This window comes from Podarcis raffonei, chromosome 8, assembly GCF_027172205.1.
Source record: "Podarcis raffonei isolate rPodRaf1 chromosome 8, rPodRaf1.pri, whole genome shotgun sequence".
In the NCBI taxonomy this organism is placed as follows: Eukaryota; Metazoa; Chordata; class Lepidosauria; order Squamata; family Lacertidae; genus Podarcis; species Podarcis raffonei.
Window position 1 is genome coordinate 53,537,706 of NC_070609.1, and position 22,472 is coordinate 53,560,177.

The following is a 22,472-nucleotide window of genomic DNA, read 5'->3' on the forward strand; positions in this document are numbered from 1 at the left end:
AATTCTCACTGTCCTGACTTTTGTGATGCATTCGTCCAACCCAAGGCTGTGTGTAATTAATGCTTGCAAAAATTATTGCTTGCCTTACCAGTAGCTTCTTGTATGATGCTATTTCCACATCTTCTCCGAGAAGATCTTAGTTAAGTAATAAATGGGCATATAAGAAGAAATGCACACTCAAGTGGGGACTAATCTTTAAGTGGACTATATTAAAAAATCACAAACTGATGTGGAATGTGGAAGATTGGAAAAATGGGCAATGAAGAGAGGGGAGTAGGAGAGAGAAATTAACACTCGCTCATTTCTCCTGCTACCCCCCTGTTGTTGCTGCCCATTGCTGTTCCTTCCTGTTCAGCTGCCTACTTTGAGCATGCAAGCAAACAGTAGCAAGAATGAAGAGATTGAAAAGGATTTCCTGCCTACCTTGTGCTCACTTTGCTGGGTAGTTGTAAATAGAGTGCTTGAAATGGACAGAAAAGGCAATGGAGAAGGAGAGGTTCCTGCTGGCCTCCTTTCCAATCCTGAATTCACCCCTGGTGGTAAGTTAGCAATTTATGTGAAGAGCTATAAGGAGATGACTTGTTTATGTTGCGGGAAGAGTGAATACTTTAACCCTGAACAACAGTTTGTGTACTCCAGGAGATTAATATCTACATTGCACGGGCTTGCTGTGAATAAATTAACTCTTGACTACACAATTACTGTCTTAGCGGTGTTCATTGCAGACAATTACATGGTGCATACGATATTTAATGTAGTTTTGTGATGAATTTCGGAAATGATAGAGTCAGATGACAGAGCCTCATTCCGTGTCACACTAGGACACCAATAAGCTGCTGATTATCTGTAAGGAGAAATGTAAATCATCTGTTCTCTTTGTAATGAGAACAATACTGGGCTAATCATTCATAAAGAATAATTTATCTCCCCATTTATTTACTTATTTAGTTCCCCTTTACTACTTTGGCCTACGTACTATTGATCATTCATCTGGTAGTTGGTTCCAAAGATGTTGAGGAGATGGGATTAAAGATAGCACCAAGCAGGCAGGCAAGCAAGCAAAAAACCCACACCAGCAATTAGTACTTTGCCATATTATTATGGTGTGTAAATATTCATTGGCAAGTCTTAGTTATATATCTATCTTTCAGCGGACAGAGTATGGAGGAGGAAAATTAACATATTGTTATCTGAGCTGAGCACTTAAAGTCGCTTTTGATCCCTGTAAATAAGTAATAAGATAAAGCAAACACCTGGACCTGAATAAATATTCCCTCTCTCTCTGGGGTAGACAATCCAGTATCCTCCAGAGGTTGCTAAACTCCAGCTTACATCAGCCCTAGTCAGCGTTACCAATAGTCATGGGATGATGGGAAACATAATGAAACAATATTTTGAGGGTGCTATGTTAGTTATCCCCTATCTGCCTATCTCTCAGGAATATTTGTTTGTTTGTATTTGCTTTATTTCACTTACTTACTTACTTACTTACTTACTTACTTACTTACTTACTTACTGGAGATAGTTGGCTACTGAAGGATAGTTTGTCTGAAAATAAATAAAACAAACAATACTCAGCCTACATCACTTCTGGAAGATCCAAGAATTCAAGCTTTGGCGAGTCTCTAATGAAAGAAAGAACCCAAATCCAAAGGTGTTTTTTTTAAAAGGTTTTTAAAAAACAACCCCCCCAAACCTCCCCTTTAATCCAAATCTATTATTCTGATCATAGTCAACCCCAATGCTAAAACCAACCCACTGTTTCCTTCTTCTAGCATGAGACTCACCATTCCCTTGCTGCTACTTCAGGAGACTTTTACGGCACGGTGCTGCATGTAAAGTTCACCGTTTTGCCATGACCTTTCCTCTTTTAAATTGTTTCATCATTGTGACCGACATGAACCAAAGGGAAGATGTAAAAATGTTAAGGAAGTTCATTTCTAAGAAGGTTAAGCAACTCTTGCAGTGCCCTTTCCACATTATCCAGGACCTCCTAGAGGCACCATAACATGATAATGATGGTTTCTTTAATTGCATTTTGTTGTCAAAGAAGGCATGCTTGAAATGGATGGCAATTAAACATTCTGCTTCTCAAGGATCATCTCTGTAGTTTCATCCAGGATCACAGAGTTCAAAGGTTCTCTGGTTTTCTGGAGTAACAATGAAAGAAAAAACAAAAAAGTCAGGCATTCAAGAAAATGCAATACTTGGTAATGTATATTATATTTATCTATATTTAAATACAGAAAAGGAATTCATCCAGTCCCCTTTTCACAGTGTACCAATCCAATCCGATGTTTCCAAACTTCCATGTGGATCAAAACTCCCAGTTGTATTACTCACTCCTTTGGATGTTGTGATGCAGTTTTGGTGCAAAAGGTGCACCCCAAACCATGTATTATTCTTTAACCAATTTACACAAAATGTGAATTTCACAGAATTTTTTTTGTGGTGGAAAATTTTGAAAAATGTGTATTTTTCATACAGAGTGCAAACATGAATGCAAAGGTTATGCTGCCAATGTGCACAATGTGTGTACATTTTAATTGCAGACTCTTTGTGCACACAAAATGGGGCAGGATCTATGACCGAGTGCCCATGAAGCTGAAACAGAACAGCAGTTCATCCCTATTTATATCCTGCCTCTCCATTGTCCTACTTCAGGTAGCAAAAAAACCACAAAAAAATTACACAGAGTAATTAGAAGAAACCAATACAAAACATAATCTTGATAATCCAGTGAAAAAATGAACAGCCGCTGACAACTGTTCATCTTCTATCAACCGTTTTAATGAACTTAAAGAAGTTGAATTAATCATCTTAGATCAAAGAACTCAAATTAAAGACATGCAGATTTCACATGCTGCCACCAAATGCAAGTGTGGAAATAGCTCTTCCATTCAATTTCTTCCCTCCTTTAAAAGGAATAATTTATTGAAACAAATTTTGAGAAATACACTGGTATAAGAAGCCCAAGTAACGATACTTATGTTCACATAAAGCTATACTTTTTTTTTTGTTAAGCAGAGCAGACCTTGTAGATATGTACTAATGGTAAACACTTTGTATTTTGATCCCCAGCCAATTCCCCATCTCTGAAAGGTCAGGAACAAAGCTAGTGTGTAATATCCAAAGCTTGTCCTACTCAGAGTATACCCATTGAAGTTAATAGACAATGTTTTGCTTCAGTATTCAGGAGATCGTAATATGTTTTGAACCTAGTCTGATTGGTTTTCAGTTACATTCTTGAGTCTGCGGGTTCATTTCACTCTGTGACTCACTGGCTGGTTGACGTGCAAATGTGAACCCTGATTAGAACTGCAAATTAACAATTTGGACAAATTAAGAACTTGAAAGGTGACTATGCATGAGTTCATAAGGCTTAGATGTCCTTGTACTGTTCCATTTTGAAGACTGATTTGTTTCTTCCATTTTCATTGTAAATGGAAGGATGAACATTTTAACAGGTGTTAACAGGAGTTTATTTTCTTGTCACTGTTACCACTTTTCTAATTTAGGGCTTCTTCAAATGTCCATTTTATTTTGCATTCGGAATTATTTGTGCTCATGAAGGTACACCTTTTGTAAAACATACAATCCCACTTTCAATGCTGTTTATGCCTGCAAATGTTCTGGGGCAGACATACTGCTTCATTACCAATTGCTGCATGTCACATAGTCTCCTGCTGAAATCTTGCAACTTTTCATATCGCATTTTTTTAAAAAAAAATATCTTGCTTTTGTTGTGCTAAAGTGCAAGAGTGCCCTCCCAGAAAGCAATTGTGCAGCAACACTGGGGAAGCACCACAGAATAACGAATAAAGCGGAATGTGGTGTGGACAGTTCCGAATATATCCACAAACAAAACAAAACAAAACTCTCCAAGCTGGAGGTGCCCTCATTGCACACAAGCTTGGTTTTTAAAACTTATCTGCTTTCACCTGTTTGTTGACTTAGCGAACTGATACATTTCCACTGGCAAAGAACTATTTAATGGGTTCTATGCAATGCTAGTTCTACTCAGAGTCGAGCCATTTAAATAATGGACATAACTTGCAGGTTCATTAATTTCTATGCGTCTACTCCGAGTAGTTGGATACAACCCAGTCTTTCCACAGTGCGCAATGCCATTAGGATTTGTAGTTTTTGTTTTCATTGGACACCTCTACGAAGACCTTGAGCATAGATTTATGCAAAACAAAACCTCACCCACTGATGATCCTACGCTGGGAACAATGCAGTGTGAAACTTCAGGTTGGCATGACAATGCAGTAGAATGTCCACTTCCCACTCAGACAGGATGGATGGTTTCTGTGAAATCTTTTTGGGCTGGGTGTGGGAGTTTCATGGAACACATTGTTTGTGAACTGCCACAACTGGGCCAAAGAGGCTGCCAGGCTCTTTGATACAACATGAATCACATCTTCCTGGAGCTCTGTGGCCAAGAATGTTGATGAGTGGTTGGCACTGAGCTTCCAAACAAATTAGAATGTAACGAGAAGTACATGGATCAGTACATAATGGCAGGCTGCCTCTGCATACTTTCATATATCACAACCACTTTATTTGTGTTTGCAAAACAAGGACAAAGGCTTCTTTCCCCTCTCTCTCTTTTTTAAATGGTACACCCAGGCTCCACATAGTCATACCATTCAAAAGTACCTGTTTAACAGTACAAGTGCCAAAACATGTTCTACAATTTCTCAAAAGTTTCCTTCCTTTGCAAAATAGGAAAATTTCTTCACAGAACTCTAGCCCAATGGTTGCCATCAATTTGATTTGAACTGATTTTATAATGAATTGATTTTAGAATGCTGTATTATTTTACTGTTGTTAGCCGCTCTGAGCCTGGCTTCAGCTGGGGAGGGCGGGATATAAATAAAATATTATTATTATTATTATTATTATTATTATTATTAGAGATTTCCAATTTTTCTGCCTCATTATCAGGACACTTCAGAATTTCTTGAAATTATTGGTGGGTTCTGAGGTTCCCTCACTGTTGCACGGTGGCCGAAGGCGTGGATGGGTAGAAGGGTTAGATGGAGAAACAATCCAGAATTTGGACTGAAAAGTGGACTCACCTGATTTGATCTGCATGGATTGTGACTCAGATCAGATTGTGAATCCATTTTAGGGTTCATCCAGACTTCCCTTTGTCCCACAATTTCTTCTATTTGCTAGGCATGTGTCTGAGAGGTTTTTCTTCTCTTCCTGAAACTCTCCACAGTAAAACCTACTGTTTACTGCTGTAATGGAACAGATGTTAATCTGCTGGTTGATGTTTGCTCCAAATCAGCTGTAAACAGCGGGTTTACAGGGAAAAGTGGAGGTACCAAAGAAAACCCTCTCAGACTCATGCCTAGATACAGGGAAAAGTGGAGGTACCAAAGAAAACCCTCTCAGACTCATGCCTCTCAGACCCATGCCTAGAAGCCATGGACCAAACAGAAGTATGGACAAGCCCTTAGTCTGCTTTAGAATCTGCAGTCCTGCAGTTTCCATTACTGCATGGTCTGAAGGCAACAATGCTGAATTTGTCCATTCTCCCCCCCTCCCCTTTTCCAAAGCTCCAGAAGTCATCCAGGCACGGACAGCCTGAAGTGGCTAGCGCAGAAGGCTTCTTGCTGTTAAATGTTAATAGAGCAGTGCATGTCCCCATGAGAGTGATGTTTCATTGTTCTCAGAGGGAACTGTACAGAAAAAGCCCACGGCTGTCCCCTTATAAACTTGGGGTTTATATGCTCCTCCTCCTCTGTTTCTTTCTGATGCAGCCACAAGAAGGAGATTGGAAGCTTCTGCTTCCATTTTTATCTAACCACTGTAAAGCATCATGCCAAAATTCTGATAAATTGTGCTTTGTTTTAACTATGGGTTGTATAGAATATACAGGCTTGCAGTATTTACTGATCAAAGGTTTTTTCCCCAATGTAGTTAAAGAATATGTTTCTGATAATCTAATTTGCACATTTTTGTCAGCTCTTAAAACTTTCTAGAAGCACTTTTTCCTCATCATGTACAGGTTATTAAGAGTTGCACAATGAAAGTGAGAAAAATGAAACAAATAGTACAAATGAAAGACATTCAGTGATGGGTTCTTGCAGTTAGCCTTCTTTGACTCCTTGCTTCTGGGACAAGTGACTTGAGGGAGAGGTTAACCATACAGAATTCTTACCAGGTTTTCCACTGAGCTCAGTGCATGCTGGGAGAAGCTTTAGGGGATTAGTCTGCGCTGTGTGACCACAGATGAGGTACAGATGTGATCAATAAGGCTCATGCTTTATGTACTACCCTATTGACGCTCAACTCCCTCGATTTCTGAAGTTCTCCAGTAACCTAGGACAGAACATTTTTCGCCTCACAGGGATGCTGTGTGGATTAAATCATTAATGATGGGAAAGGGCTTTGAAGTCTGAAACACTCTTTCTGCCAAGTGTTAAGCACTAATATGTCCTAAGTCACCTTCTCCCACCCCTCTCCACGTCTGCCACTAACTTCTTAAATGGCCACACACCCTACAGAGGCTGAGCTTCAAGGCAGCTAGATATTCAACCCCGAGCTCCAGTTAGTCTGCAGCTGGTGGAGCTCATGGAAATGTTCTCCAGCTGAGATTTTTTTTACCTCTCAAATCTCCACCAAGTAGATGAAATCAAAACCCTTGTCAAAAAACTAAACAAAAAAGCCTGTGACGTTTTCCTTTCCATTTTATCCAACCAGCTGCTTTTACACATATTTCTGCCCCCTCTTTTTATGACACTAACTTCTGCCCCTTACAGTCCTGCACTGAACACTCTCTAGGAGGGTTTATGGGGCATTGCAGGAGCCACCCACAAGGCTTCATCATAGCTTTTGCAGCAATCCTGCATCCAAGTTCACTTGTACTGCAGCCCTATGGAAAGTTCCTCAGAAGAAAGTCTCAGTCGATTCAGCTTACTCCCAAGATTATAGCTGAAAAATGTGGAATCTCTTCACTTACAGAATATGGCATTAGTTTAAGGGGGGACTTTACCATCATCATTTATCAGCTGAACCTTTTCACCTACTAGAAGTAATCTTCTGAAAGCTTGCCTATTGGTTTAGCAGGTTGCTGGTGGGCATTTTTCAGTGATTTTCCTGATTTTGTTGGATGATAGCATAACATGCATGAGAATCCTTTATGCTAGCCTTCCTTGGGTCAGTTCCTAGATCAGTTGCCTTGAAAACTGCAGGGTTGGTGAGTCTGTGCTTTACTTCAGCAATATCTACTTAAGCATGTGCCTTAAGAATGTAAGAACCCTGCTGGATCAGGCTAAAGGCCCACCTGGTCCAGAATCCTATCTTCACAGTGGCCAATCAGATGCCTGTGGGAAACTTGCAAGCATGACCTGGGTGCGAAGGCACTCTCCCCTCTTGTCATTCCCAGCAACTGGTATTCAGAGGCGTATTCTTTCCGACAGTGGAGAAAGAACATAACCACCATGGCTAGCAGCCAACGAGAGCCTTATCTTCTAATAATTTGCCTAACCCTCTTTCATAGACACCCAAGTTGGTAGCCATTGCTACATCTTACAGGAGCAAATTCCATAGTTTAACTAGGCGCTGTGAGGAGGAGGAGAAGCTGAAATTGAGATACGAGTCATTCTATGGGCTGGATCTGCCTTTGCTAACCTGATGCCCACAGCTCTTCAAAATCTGTGCTGGCTGGGGCAGAAGGGAGTCGTAGTTCAAAACATCTGGAGGGCAACAGGTGGGCAAAGGCTGGGCTAGATGATGGAGCAACCTCCCAATGCCTCCTCACGCTACATATCAGCTGTGGGAGAGAAACAGAAGCCAGTGTAAATTTGTCTAGTGTAATTGGGCATAATTCTGGAAGTCTCATGTGGGTTGTGCAAGAGCGTCATATGCTTGCAACAATAAATATCTCCTTGCAGATCATGATGTGCTGACAACAGAGGAGAAGCAACAATCTGGGCATGGCCCAAGTTAATAATGTACATTCAAAGAGATTATACAGATACCGGGAGCATGTTTAGCAAAGCCTCTATTGTTTAGCTTACCAGTTTCCCTGGTGACAATGGAGTAATGCGAAGCAGTAGGAGGAGAAGCAAGGGCTGCCTTAGTTGATTGCTATCTGTGGCCAGGTGGGGCTCTTGGCAGATGTGTGTTTACAGAGTGCTTTAAACGATTTTAAGTAATTGTTGAAATTGTTTGTGTGTGTCAAGAAGGTAGCCTACAAAAGCATTTCCGATCATGCTACTTACAACCGTGATTACTTTGGAGGAGGAAGTAATATGGAGAGAGGATTCTTGCAAACATGGTTTTACTTTGTTTTGCAAGGGTGCTTAAAGGGGCAGCTGGAGATACGTATGGGAAAGAAACTCAATTCAGTTTGCACTCAAAGGCAAACCTACCTCATTTGTGTAGGAAACTGTAGTCAGACATAACTATGCATGAGTGTTAATTAGTGCATGAAGGGGTTAAACTGTGCTCCTAGACCCAGTTAGGTCATGCCCACTATTCTCAGAAGAGGAAGTAAAACCTTCTGTTCCTGTTCTCTCTCTCTCCCTATGCCATGTAACTGACAAAGATATGTCTAAGTTTTGCTCCCAGCTTAGAACACATGATTGAAGCTATCTCTTTATATTTTCTACCCAAGACTTTTGTTTTACCTGTGTTCTCCTTGCTACTGCTTGAAAAAATGGAATTTGTAAGTAAAGCATTTAAACTTACTTCACAGTGTGGTCTGTTCATTGCAGGAATAGAAAGAGGGGAGTACTTGGCACACTACTAAACAGGATAAAAGGATCTAACAATCTATATTCCTAGTACTATACTGCTGCTTGACTTTTGTGCTACTAGCGGCTCTCGTCTGCTGGAGAATGAATTTAGCCCTGAATTTTGTATCCAGACACCCAGCTGATTCTTTCCACACATGTGGGCCACAGGGATTCATATTTTTTCATCCCACAATTTGCACTTCCCAAAATAATTCACAAACTGAAGCATAGCCATCCTCCAAGATGTGCACTTCTTTCTTAAGATAAATAATTTTAAAAGGAAAAAAGAAGAAATTTGCACTTCTCTGAATTTTGTACTGCAGTTCTCTAGCCAAGCAATGTATACAGAAACGCATATGGTAGGGTACAGTGTGCATAAAAATGCATGTATTTGTGAAAATAACATGCAAAAGTGCATTCTATTGGGGAAATTGGTTTGAAAAAACAATGTGTATGTTTGCACTAAAATGATGAATTTTCACAATGATCCCCGCCCCCCAAATAAATAAATTGCAAAGTAAGGTGGAAATGTGGAGAACCGAAAAACATTGGATACCAAGAGAAACTGAAATTGACAGACTCGCTCATCCTAGCCTGAGGGGAGGGAGCAGGTGCCACACTGAGCATTCCATGTACAGGAGCGGGCCACACTAGCAGCTGAAACTTGTTTTAATATTAGGAACATAGGAAGTGAGTCAGACCATTGATCCATCTATACTGATTGACAATGGCTCTCCAGGCTTTCAGACAGAGGACACTCCCTGGAGATGCTGGAGACTGAACCTGGGACCTTCCACATGCAAGGTTGATACTCTGCCACTGAGCTATGGCCCTTTCCCATTAGGGGAATTAGAATAGGATAGTTTCCTCCACTGCACTTAAGGAGTGCAGGCCAGTCATGGGGTTGCAGATGCTTCGTATGGCTCACAGCCCTGTTCTCCAACCAAAGGGTACAGTCAGGAAGAATGGCTGCTGCTCCTGCCCCCAAAATCTGCCACTTGTGACTGATGCCTCACTCTGCTTCATAGCAGAGCTGGCCTTGTGTATGTAAAGTGTCATCTTTTCATTGTTTTTTCCTTACCATGGAAAGCAATACTCTGGACTAAGGAATTTGAACCAAGCTCTTTCGAAGCCAACCATTTATTGACAGAATCATGGCAAAATTAAAATGCTAGTCATGTGCAAATGTGGGGTGGGTGGGAGGAAAAAAGGCCAAAATAAAGGCATATATGCAGCAGAAGATTGTGGGCTCAAACTCTACAGGGCAAATGAGGTCAAATTTCAGATTGGATCTAGAAACCAAGTGAGAGGCATGAAAACCATGGAGAACAAAGTGATCGATGGCTATCCTTGTGGGCTATGCTCTGCCTCCATAGTCAGAGGCAGTAGTGCTTCTGAATTCTAGTTGTTGGGAACCACAGAAGGGAAAGGTACTCTTGTGCCCAGATCCTGATTACTGGTTTCCCACAGGCATCCGGTTGACCACTAGCCTGATCCAGCAGCTCTGCTCTGTCCTAATCCAACACATTGACCACAACTCCATAATGATAAATGCAAGTGGCCATTTGTTTAACGTGAGACAGGAGCACAGCTAGTCGTATGACAGAGCCACCTAGCTTAGTCCTATCAACACAGTGGCTCTCCAAAATTGCAAGTGAGTGTCTTTTCCAGCCTTGCTTATAGACCCCCGGGGTAGGAGTGGGGCACATTTTCCAGCCAAGGGTCACATCCTCTTCTGTGGGCCACAAACACTGGTGGGCAGGGCCAGAGGCAAAAGTGGACAGAAGAAGGGATGTAAATTTTACCTTTGTATAGTTTCTAGACACAGGGACACACACCTCCATCCAGGTAAGTAAGAATCATTATCAGAGTTTAAGGACTCATTCCTGCCAGGTCAAAAACATACAAGGAGGACACAGAACAGGGCTAGTGAGAGGTGTGGCCTAGGGAGAAGGTGTGTGGCTTGGGGAGAGTCTTGAGGGCCAGATAGCGAGGTCTGGAGGGTCTGCCTCTGGGCCTAGGGTTCCCCACCCCTGCACTAGTGCATGCAAAGGAGACACTCTACGGCCTGCAAAGTGTTCCTCCTCGCACGCAACCACCAGACTGGTGTCAAGCCTCGTCCACCATTGCTTCACTTTCTTCTGACTAGTTTCCAATGTTCCTGGCACCCAGAGGCTAGCTAAAGAACACCTGCAAGGGGAGGCTAGGATAGCATTTACAGAAGGCGGCGGAAAGCCTCTCATGCTTTACCTTGGGCTGACGTCAGCTTAATTCGTTTAATTCATTTGTATCGTTTAATTGACTGAAATTAAGCCACCACTGAGCAAAACAAAGCAAAGCACAACCTTTCAGTGAGGACTGCGTGCTACCAGTTTAATTTCTTAAATGGGACGGGGTGGGGGGTGGCATGGTGCCAAAAGCACAGGCTGATTCTTTACAAGCACGGTCCTGTGAGGAGGGTGGAGCATTATTATTATTATTATTATTATTATTATTATTATTATTATTAATTTACAAGTGGTGTGGTCTTCCCTTGCTGCTTAAAGCTAGAATTTCAAATAGTTTTTAGTCTCGCGCTTGCTCTAAAACCTGCTCATAAATCAGGAATGCTGCTTTTCTCCTGGTTTGTTAAAGTGTGGAAATAATAATGGGGGGGGGGAAGAGTTCGCTGCTCTATTTCCCACCAACCCCCCACCCTCACCCCCACCCTGTTTCCCAAACTCTGTTCTGAGAAGGTGGTAGTTTGGTGTCATGATTTACAGCTCCTATTTTGTGTTTTTAATTGGGAGTTTACACGATAATTTGTGGCTACACCGATTACACTGAGATTATCTTATAAAACGATCTAGGACAGTTGTTTTGGAAACCCTAGGGGCACATACCAGCTTCTCCTGCTATTCAGCCAACTGCTGTTGAATTGTTTTTTTCTTTTTTCTTTTAAGAGGGAGAGAAACAGAGAGAGGGAGAGAAGTAGGCCTTTCAGAAGTGGTTTGATCTTTTTTGGAAAGGTCAAAGGTCAAATGACTCATAAATGAAGAAAGAGTGGTTAAATCCAGAGAACCTTGTGCTGTTATTGTAAAACAATATTCACCCACGACGGGGAAAATGCTGTATAAATGACAAACTGTGTAGTAATGGGAGTTGTTATTACATCACCCAGATCTTCACCTGTGCTACATTTATGACTCCATAAACATAGGTTTATTTAACAGCTGCGGGGACACCTATGGCCACTTTGTGCGAAAGGTCAATGGTCCTAAATTTCAGTCTTGCACACTCGACTTTGAGGTTGGGAAGCTGGGTTCATAAAATGTGATGCCTCGTATTAAAACGCACACAACTATACATAAATTCTTTTTTAAATGGTGACAAGATAATACTAGGAGATGATCGCTAACCATTTTAGTTTTGTCCAAACATGCTTGTCTTGAGTCAGGCCTAGTGTCTGACTTTGAAGCAGGGGTGGCTTGGCATGGTAATGAGGATGGGGTCCCACTCCAACAACACCCCAAATCACGGCAGGATCAAGCCCTCTTGTAGTGATCATGGCTGCAGCTGTCATTGCTGTGGCACTACTGCCACATTGGTGGTGGCAGCAGTGCCACTCCTGCTCCAGTGGCAGGCAATTCTTTTGAATAGGTACTAAGATGATTTCCCATACATGGTGCCTGCCTTCCATCTTGAGTTACCCAGAATGCAATGTCCCAGCCTGTAGATGGGCAGAGGGCATCACATTACAAGCAACTTAAAATGGCGGCTGGCCAGAGTGATGGAATCTTAGCTTGACTGCCTTTTGAAAGCAACAAAGTAGTCTCTCCCAGCTCTACCTGGAGATGCCAAGCATTGGACCAGGTAAGTGGGTTTGTTGCAGAAAACTCCCAATCAACTATAATTACAGAACCTGAATTTTCCAGCATGTGATTAAATCTCATCCCCAAACAGTGACAGTCTGGAAGGGCCCTCGGCCAGAATACTGAACCTTCCAGCTCAGCACAGTGGTACCTTGGTAGTAGAACATTTTGGCTTCCGAACAAATCAGCTCCTGAACGTTGCAAACCTAGAAGTGAGTATTCTGGTTAGTGAATGTTTTTCGGAAGCCGAACGTCTGACGTGGCTTTCAATTGAGTGCAGGAAGCTCCTGCAGCCAATTGAAAGCCATGCCTTGGTTTCCAAACTGTTTCAGGAGTTGAACAGACTCCTGGAATGGATTGATGTATCTTTCCATGTATAAGACGATATTCTTTCCTTAGAAAAAATAGGCAAAAATTGTGGGTCGTCTTATACACGGAAAGCAGAGGGGGGATGGCCGATTGGTGGCAACATCCAGCAGGAGATTGGCAGCGGCTATTGGGTGTGTGATTGGTTGCTGCGGCAAGGCCTACTGACGATTGGCTGTGGCTGTGGCAACTGGGTGGTTGATTTACAGCAGTGGCGAAGTGTGTGTGCAATCGGCTGTGGTTGCGTTGAGTGGGCAGGTGGGCTTTTGGCTGCGAGTGTGCAGACGATTGGTGGTCACGTCGATGTGTGCGATTTTTAGTTGCGGCCATGCTGTAGAGCGATTGGCGGCAGTGGACCCCCCCCCTCAAAAGCTCAACAACTCTGGGCAATCTCCCCCTCAAAGTTTTTTGTTGCGGTCCCAAAAAATAGGGTTTGTATTATACATGGGGGGGTGTTATACATGGAAAGATATGTAAGAACCAAGGTACCACTGCATTGTCAACTGAGACAGGCCTGGTAGAAGACACACTTTCACTCCCCTCCACACATGTGGGAAGATGGACTATGGGGCAGGAATCACCTAACCTGGCCCTTGGTTGTTTCTGCAGCCACAGATAATCCTGGTAACCTTGTTTTGCCCCTCACAGAGCCAGAGTTCCCAGCACCTTTAACAGACCACAGTCCCCATAATTCTTTGGTGGAAGTGGTGGGGTGGGATAGGAGGAGATGTGCTTTAAATGTGCATTCAACATATGGTATATATGCAGCCTAACAAAGCTTTCCACTCTGGTTTATGTAAATAGCATTTCTTTAAGAGGATCCAATAAGACTAAGTCACCTAGCAGCTCTGTTAAGGTAACCTCCCCCGTAAGGTTCTAGTGAATCAGGTTTAAACACTTGGAGGGGAGATAGTCAGTTTCCTTTGTATTTAAAGATTGAACTGCCTACTGAGAGTTGTAACAAACTGGCTCTTATTTGGCATTGTTTAGAGTTCCCCCCACCCCGCCCCAGTAATGCCACAGATGCATATCTAGCACAATGTTCTCTTGCCATCCCCACCCATCTTGTTGCTTCAGGTGTTGCCCTGTTGCTCAGTCAATGTTAGCAGATTCTGAACAAATTTGCAACAACAGTCCAGCCTTCCAAAAGGGATTATGATGACTAAACCAATAAACCCTTGTCGGCTTTCACGGCCTTCTAGTTTAACAAACTTTCCACGCTATATGGTTTGATGCCAATTTGCTTATATTTTGGATTATTATAATTTTTTGGCCTGTCTGTTTGGTGATCACTTATTACTCCAAGATTATGAGATAATTACTGGTGGTTTTTTTAAGGGTGGAGTATTTTTTATTGTGTGTGTGTGTGTGGGTAGTTGTAGAACACAGATGCGATCAGATTTTTATTTTTTTTAAGGGACAAAAGGACATGAAGCAATCAAGCAGCTGTCATGAAGCAATGGTAGACATATCTTTCTTCAGCAGCGTTTGATAACTCAAGCTGTAATCTTGGCAGTGGTGATATAATTAAGGATGTTGATGACACTCCCTTTAGTCTTTTTTTATGACTGCTTGTTGCTGTGAATCTACTTAAGAGCAATAGACTGTAATTAGCAATGAATCTGCTGATATGCAAATACAAGACTGAGCATGGTGATTTCGCAAGGCTAGTCTTGTTCTTTCCTCATTTGCCTGCCTTCTACCTGGGGAAAGTTTAGAACCCAAGCAAAATGTGTTCACTAGCCTCAAAGAGGACCATGATTTGAATCACATTTCCTTCTGCACAAGTTTCCAGGCTGCCCAAGCCAGTAGTGGGTCGGACCAGGGGCATAAGTGAGAAAAATAAACACTCCCTCACAAAAGCAGAGCGATGAATTTATTTTAAACTGTGGGATCTTCAATATGCAGTCAATAGCTTCTGCTTCTCCATAGCCCGTTCCACAAGTGGAGCAGTTCTATATGAATAGAATCATAAAATCATAGAACTGGAGGTGACCCTGAGGATCACCTAATCCACCCACCCCCCAATGCAGCTGTCCCATATGGGAATCGAACCTGCAACCTTGGCATTATCAACGCCATGCTCTAACTATTGTGTATCTGTACCTGCCAAAAGAAACAGAGGTTTACGTACAGGGGAGTCATTACAAAGTTTTGTTTTTATGGGCTCCAGATAATGGGTCCTCAGAGCTGAGTACTGGGGGCACTCTCTTCAGTAGTGCACTGTGTCCTCCTCCTTAAGGCAGCTAGCTGGAAAATATCTACTCATCTTGTTCTGAGCCCTATTAGGCTCCTTCAACTCCATCAGCTGCAGAGAATTTAACTTACATTTTGCCAAAAGCAACCTCTGCTACATATTCAAATAAAACAAAACTATTTTTTTTAAAGAAATCAACAAGATCTGAAAACCAAAATGGTCAAACAACTGACAGATCCCTAGGGAAAGAGAAGACAGACTTGTAATATTCAACAAAACCTAAGTAAGCCTGAGAATTAGGCATGGGGCAGTGATGACAGTCAATGCTCAAAGCATACTGATGGCTTCAAGGGATGGGTTTGGCCTGTCTGATTATTAGATTAAGAAATCCTTACTGTCCTAAGGGTGATTATCCAAAGAAGCTCTCTGCAGTCCTCAGTAAGTGCTGGGCAAGGCACACATATTCTGCCCACAGACACATTGATCCAGAGGATGTGGTGTGTAATACAGCAAGTTAACCATTTATTTTATTTATTTATTAGATTTATATCCCTCCCTAAAAAGACAACCACCTGGGTTCACAGCTAATCATTTCTCAGCTGTCCAGAACAGATACTTTTGGCACCAAATACCTGAGTCAGCAATGATGTTGTTATATTCTCCCTAAAAGTTAGTGCTCATAGAATCCTCCAAGGAAACCTCCAAGAGGACCATACTATGACACCACTGAGCATGGGATGGCTCCAAAATTGCACACTGTCAAGGTTGTGCTGGAACCTTGTTTCCCATATCCCCCAGACAGTGCTTTTGACAAAGTGGGGCATTCAAACATATGCCCCCATCCCCGTGTTCTGAAATCATATGATCCAGGAGAGCAGTACGGCTGCTTGCTCTTTCTGAATGTTTCATGGGGCGATTTCCCCACCTCCCCCCCAACAGGGATTACAGAATAAATTAAATGGGCAGTGTAGGGACCCCACAAGAGTCCCACAAATTGACCTTGAGGACACCCTATCTGCACTTCTGAATCATCATATCTACTTCTGTAGAGGTGCTAAAGTGCTGTACCTTGAATGAGAACTGTTGCCATGCTGGCAAAACTTTGGTAGAAATCTAGGACAAAGGCTTTCTGGAATTATGAGTGAGCCCTGGAATAAAAATATTGCAGTTGTGGGGTGCTGCTGTTTGGCGTGCAAGCCAGAAAGCAATTCCTTCCTTCTAGATACTCCATTCCACACACACACCCATTTTAATGTCCCCAGACAGCATTCTCTGGTCACTCCTCATTGGCCTCTTTTAGTGTGCCCCCTCCTTAAAGGAAAGGTGAGATATGAATGTACTAAATATGTAAGATAAGCATGCATGCATGCATGCATGTGTGTGTATCTTCAAATCCTACCCTTAAACCCTGATGCCTAATCCTTGTTCAACAGAAATCGCCGAACTATTTGTGCACACAAACACAAACAGACTGTGGAGAGTATCACATTTCAGACAAAGTTGACATTTGAGTGTCTCGGAATGATCCGTCTTAGCAATGCACACCTCGCTTGAAGCTGTTCAAATACAGGAAGAGGGCAGGGTACTGGTACGACCAGTATTTAGAAATGATCGCAGGCCTGGGAATTAATTAATCTTCCACTGTACGAGCCTCTTTGTGATGTAAAGCAAGTGCTGACACTTTTGTGTAAACATGAAGATTAGCATATTTACAAACTGGTGTATGTTACTTTGATCAGTTGATGCTCTCCCTGCAAAGGCACCGCTGGCAGGCGGGTTTTCGCTCTTCATGTGACAAAGATCCCTAATCCCTTTTACACTATCCTCAGATCCATATTTACCATTTCTGACTTGTCTCGTCCCAGCTCCACTTGAGCTGAGCTTTGGAGTTTATTTAGGCAGCTTCCGTCTTCTTTTTTCTTTTTAACTCTCTCTGGTGGTGACTCAGAGCCGTCTTTTTGTTTTCTTTCCAAAATAGGCAGTAAAATTCCAAAGAGGCAAAACGATCTGAGTGGAAACCCTTAAATGCTTATATTTAATTACAAGGGCAAATTGGAACCATTTGTAGGCACCGATTGGGGGGCGGGGGGGGGAGGCGGGTGTTGATGGCCTATATAAAGGTTTCAATGTTTGCCCTCGGTTTTTTCCTCCCATTCTTTTTTTTTTTAACTGAGAAGTTTAGATAAGGAGGGTGAGAGAGTTAGAAAGCCCAAATGCCTGTCGATTATAAAATAGATTTGCCTCCAGCAGGCTAGTATTCCAGGAGGTGTGGGCATGCCTTGATTTTCTACTACCATGAAATTAAAAGTAAGTGAGTATTGTGCACCCCATTTATAGAAGTTTGGCAAGTTCTTTTTATTAATTTATATTTATATATCTCCTCCATTTCCTCCATCATGGTACACAAGGCACATTTGTTGTTGTTTATATACTGTCTTTCCCCCAGACCTGGACTCAAGGTGGCTTACACAAATTGAAGCAACACGGGTAAAATACAAAAAAGTTAAAAACAGATGAAAAACAAATTGAAACAACAAAGATAAAACACAGAAAGTAAAAAAAGAAAAATATATATGAAAAGTACTCATTAAAAAGTAAACAAACAATAACAGAATTAAAAGATTATGAAACACAAATCTATTAAAGTACAGATAATAAAACACACCAGTATTAAAACAATTTATGGTTTTTTAAACTGGGGGGTAGTATTATTTTTGTTACTATGTTATATATTTTTGCATTTTTATTTTGTAAACTACTCTGTGATCCTTAGATAAAGGGTTGTATAGAATTATTATTATTATTATTATTATTATTATTATTATTATTATTATTATTATGGATGAGGGAGAAGGCCACCTCCTTCGTCCCCACCAAGTGTGCCTTTGAAGCTGTTGGGACTGAAAGAAGGGCCTCCCCTAATGAACTTTGAGCCCATGCAGGTTTGTATGGGAGAATACAGTCTTCCAGATAACCTAAGCCTATAATGTATATCAAAGGTTGAGGGTAGCACAGCTTTCATTTAGAACACAACAAGCGGCAGAGCAAGCAGACTTATAGCAAGTTAGATCAGAGCTTCAGCTAGCTCAGTAATGTCTACATTGATTGACAGAAGCTGGCCAGAGTTCTGGGTGGGTGACATACCCAGTCCTACCTAGAGGTGCCAGGGACTGAACTGGAGACCTTCTGCACATGAAGCAGGTACTCTACTAAGCTCTGGCAGTTCCTCAAATGTCCCTCTTAGCTGTGCATAGGCAGTTATCCATGGAATCAGGAACACTTTATTTCAGGGTTCCTGATCACAGGAGCAGATACAACTATCTTATATCAAAGGTGCTGCCAGAAGATCCTTTGATTAATCATGTGTGCTGATTTGTTTGCAGAGAGATTCCAACTGGCATTGAGTCAAAACAAGTGTTATCCCACACTGGAAGATGCAATCCACAACATTTTCATAGCCAAAGCAGAAAATGCAAATGACGTTCCCCCACCTCCAGCTATGGTAGAAATGTAACAGTAAATAAAATACTGTAACTGGTAATTGACTGCCCTTTAATGACACAAATGCCCCAAATCTGAAGCCTAGGGCAAGTGCTTTGTTTTTCACTGCCTCACAGTTATGGCCAGCCCTTTGAAACACTCTCTTTGAATATTCAGTGCGGTGCTTCACTGAAAACTTTAGCAAATGGGAGGCTAAACCAGTTATGAGTGAGGAAAGATGGGTTACAAAACAACAGTGTGAATTTGTAGGCTGCCTATCTAGTCAGCCTATATTAAGGCCAATGAGATCATGAGACTCAACAAAGCTTTGCATGTTTGGAGATAATGGCTTCCCAACCTGGTCATTATAAAAGAGTTTGCGGCCTCCCAGGGAGGCAGCACAAACATGTTTTGATAGTTCCCCAGCTGAGAGATTGCAGAGAAGGGCTCACAAATCATCCGAGGCTGGGGATAGACTTGGGCCACAGTCACACCATACATTTCATAAGTCATAGAACTGGAGAGTTGGAAGGGACCCTGGGGGTCATCTAGTCGAATCCCCTGCACTGCAGGAATCTCAACTAAAACATCCATGACAGATGGCCATCCAACCTCGGCTTAAAAACCTCCAACGAGGGAGAGTCCACAACCTTCTGAGGAAGTCTGTTCCACTGTTAAACAACTCTTACTGTCAAAAAGTTCTTCCTGATGTTTAGTCAGAATCTCCTTTCTTGTGACTGTAACCTATTGCAAGTGCTATGATACCACTTTATTCAGTCATGGCTTCCCCCAAAGCTTTCTTGATAGTTTGTTAAGGGTGCTTAGAGTTGTTTGGAAGCCTTTATTCTTTTCACAGGCCCTCTACATTTCTGATGATGGACACTAAAGTAGGTTGGCTGCAATGACAATTTAAGTTTGGTCTTGCTCATATGTGGGTATTTTAGATGATGAGGAGACTTCCCCTTTAATTGGGGATTGAGATGCCAAACAAATACCTTATTTTGTTTTTATTTGTCATATCCCTGCTACCCTTCTCCTTCATCCTTCTACACTCACTTTGACTGCTGTGCAAAAAGTTTCGTGGTACATTATCTTCCAGGACTATGCGTTTCCAGAGACTGGGTGGGTGTATTGCCCATGTAAATGCCACAACATCTCCACATGAGTAAAAACAAAAGCCAGAGGGAAGTGGTCAGTCTAATGTTTTTGTCTTCACCCCCCTGACCCCCCAAAAGCAGCAGCACCCTGAAGTGGTGCTGTCCAGGAAATGCTTTAGAATTTGCTTTAGAATTTGCGTCTGCTCATTATTAAAAGTGGCCTTTTTGTGTGTCTCTGAGAAATCAGCAAGCACAGTAGTGGCCATTTGAGGATTTACAGTGAAATCCAGTACATGTCTACTCAGCAGTAAGCCCCACTGAGTCCAATTGGGACTTACTCTCAGGTAAGTGTGATTAGGCTTGCAACCCCAGAACCCTCTCTAGATTCCCTACCTCGCTTTTTTCCTCTTTATATTTAGTTCTGAAGACTTAATAACAGGTTGTGATTATTATCAGAAAACTAATTTTGTTTTTCAAATAGCAAATTCTGAACCAATCTGTCTGCAGCTTATATATGGTGTCCATTAGGAGTTTAGTGCTGGTAGTTGTCCTGGGCAGTTTGATGTTGCCCTTTTAAAAGTGGGCTTAGCTTTATCACTCTGTTTTCATGTGGTCATATTTCACCCTTCTGATGCTTTTAGATGTTTACTACACAGGACACAAATTTAGGCTCCCTGTTTGTTTTTATTGCTGGGACCTCTTTCCTCTCTTCAACATTCTCAAATGTTCTCTGGTTTAAGTCAAGTTATCTAAGGTAATCCGCTCTTGCCCTTACCAGGGATATTCCACTTTGTTCATAAGCACATAACATAACTCTAGTCCCTGGTGATTTCATTGTGAAATTAAAACCCAGACACTCATCCAGATGTCTTAGAAGATAAGGGCAGGCCTAATCCTTCTGTCACAGAGGACTTGAAGACCAGGAATTCACCTATACATCATCACATCCTTATTAGCTTGGACCATGGCGATCCCAGGACAAACATTTTCTACAGGGTCTGCATTGAAGCTGAGCAGTGTTAAGAAAACAGCCTCTGGCGATGTGTTATTTTAGGCTGAAACAAAAGTCGACATGAATGGCAATAGAAACAGAGAAGTATTGTTTTCATTTTCAATGCAAACCTATAACTGGTCTTAAATGAAAATCCAAGTCAACTTTAGATGTAAAACGCCGTCGAGCAGAAATGGGCTATCGGGTATCAACGCCCTCCTTCTGTGGGGTGGAATGCCGAAGCCCTCATCTTAAGCAGCTGTGATGCATGATGGGAAGGACAATTAAGATAGCAGAAGCTGAAAGCTTTATCTGATTAAAACTGATATGCTGATTGACTTTGACAGAGTGAAATCACTTCCAGTTCGAAGAGAGAGAGAGAGAGAGAGAGAGAGAGAGAGAGAGAGAGAGAAATAGAGTGTTGGGGGGGGGGGACAGAGAGAGACTGTGGTGTTGGTATAAATCTGTCGTTCAAATAAACCACACATTGGATTTAGGGTGAAAAAGGGATATTTGGGACAAACAGGAAAGCAAGTCTTACCTGTTTTTAGGGTGTCTATGTGTTCTATTTTACAGAGTTCAATCCTTGGTTTAAAGGGATGTTGAAGAACAGTTCTCTGTTTAAAGCAATGCCCCATCCAAGTCCAGTTCAAAAATACAAGAACTATCCGAAAGGAGAGCCGGCATCTCAGATTTGCCCATCTATACTCAGTACCTGAAGAACAGACTGAGCTGGCAAACATGGGTCACTGTCTTCCCCACAATCGTGAGATATATTGTATTTTCCTTTAAATTATAGGAATTATTTCCGAATTTTCATCTCTGCATCTAAATTTGCATATGAAAATTCTACGCAAATGTGTTTCCTCTTTTGCCCTCCCCCTTTTTGGTGCTGCATTTTCTTTTTTCTTCATTTGTAAGTGGGCACCCTATACATTAAAAAAAAAAAATGAAATGAAAATCAGAGCAGAAGTTTGAGCCAGGACACGAAGCCACATGCCTTTACTGGGGATTCCCACAGAGCCTGTAGTGTGTGATTTTCTTGACAGGATTAAGGGCAGCTCCAAAAAAACAACAAACAATTATTCTCATTAATGCCTGCCATTTGCTCCAGCTGACTGAAACACTGCGTTGGGTTTACCCAATATAGCTGGCACTGGAAGCTTGATGCCTGAGAATTCTGGTCACCTCACTGAAAAAAAAGTGGGAGATATTGTAGAGCTGGAAAAGATTCAGAAAAGGGCAACCAAAATGATCAAGAGGATGGAGCAATGGAACTTTCCACTTCAGTTAGTCTAGTCCTGGTCAGTATCACTTTCGCATGATCCCCTCCAATTTTGTTCTGATTCTCTGTTAATCTGATACTGTTTTCTTCCTAATGAAATTCCTCTTAAAATACCTAAATACATACATTAAGATGCGTTTTTAGGATGTGTATTTTCTCTCATCAAAATGTGTTTGAATACATTTAAACTGCATAGAACTGTGCCACAATATTCAAAGAAAAACAAAAACATCTGGATAGCTAAATTTGCAATTCCAATTCACACATCAGTGGAAGAGGTGTCGATCAGGTCAGTTTGTATAGGAATTCACAAAATTCCAATTTCTCAAAGCATCCCTAAACTCAAACCTCTTTGGTCTATTTTATTTCAGGCTCTCCCCACAGCCATGCCCATTTCCCCCTATCCTCCTTGCCTCTAGGCTTTTTTTCTCTTTACTCCTGAAACTTCT

The 22,472-nt window shown here is 41.8% G+C and overlaps 1 long non-coding RNA gene across 1 annotated transcript; it reads left to right on the top strand.

Annotated features, from left to right (window-relative positions):
- The first annotated feature begins 408 nt into the window (after window positions 1-408).
- On the top strand, window positions 409-2,095 carry LOC128418838 (uncharacterized). Its single transcript, XR_008331767.1, has 2 exons — window positions 409-539; window positions 1,776-2,095. It is a non-coding gene; the product is annotated as an uncharacterized LOC128418838 (long non-coding RNA).
- Window positions 2,096-22,472: the final 20,377 nt, after the last annotated feature.